The sequence below is a fragment of the Bison bison genome, unplaced genomic scaffold (assembly GCF_000754665.1).
Source record: "Bison bison bison isolate TAMUID 2011002044 unplaced genomic scaffold, Bison_UMD1.0 scf7180017864089, whole genome shotgun sequence".
Classification (NCBI taxonomy): Eukaryota; Metazoa; Chordata; class Mammalia; order Artiodactyla; family Bovidae; genus Bison; species Bison bison.
Genome location: NW_011494661.1, coordinates 386,949 through 387,848, shown reverse-complemented (window position 1 = coordinate 387,848; position 900 = coordinate 386,949).

Sequence of the window (900 nt, the reverse complement as noted above, 5' to 3'; positions counted from 1 at the left end):
AGCCCACCTTCTCCATCTTCAAAGCCCCAGGGCAGGCAGAGTCCGCAGGGGCATCTCTGCCTGTTCACCTGAAGGACCCGTGTGACTACACTCAGCCTACGGGGTAATCTCCCACTTTGGCATGCCTGATTTTCATCACACTTTTGCCAGGACGGTAACATAGTCACAAGGGTGCAGAGATTAGGGCATGGACATTTGGGGAAGGACACTTTCCTTCCTGCCACATGACCACCTTCACTTCAGTCATGAAAACTGACACCCAGAGAGGCTTGACTTGGTCGAGGTCAAGTGGTAAATGGCCAAGCCAGGCCTCAAACCCAGGCCTCCTGACTCCCGGTCCACTATGCTTGACGTTATATTCTCTGCCACGACTGCAACCTTCCCTCCACACGCCCGCACCTGCTGCGTGCACACCAGGACATAGACACCCACCCTCCAGACTCAGGATCCGACAGAGATCTACAGACAGACGCAGAAGACGCTGTTTGGGGGCACAGGGAACCTTGCTCTCGCTACATAGACTGGTCCCTGGGCCTCTGACTTGGTTAGCGGTGAGAGGGACACGAACGGTGACCAGATTTAAGGCCCAGGGGCTACACTGAGGACGAGGGGAAGATGGGGTCTGAGCACGACAGCTCATGTCCTAAGCCCCCCATCCACCCCCAAGTCCATGACCCTCCCGCTCGGCTCACTGCTGTGCCCAGCAGTGCAGGAGCACAAGAGCGGCAAGGGCTGCTGGGCTTCCCAAGGGCTTTCTCAGACCAGGCTCCTGAAGACCTGGCCTGTAACCACTGGCTGCCCTTCAGTCCGAGGAGTGGTTCAAGATGCACAGCTTTGGGCCTTAGCCCTCCTGGGCCACGGGGACCATTGTGTCCCCTGGGGATCCAGCGGCACAAAAAT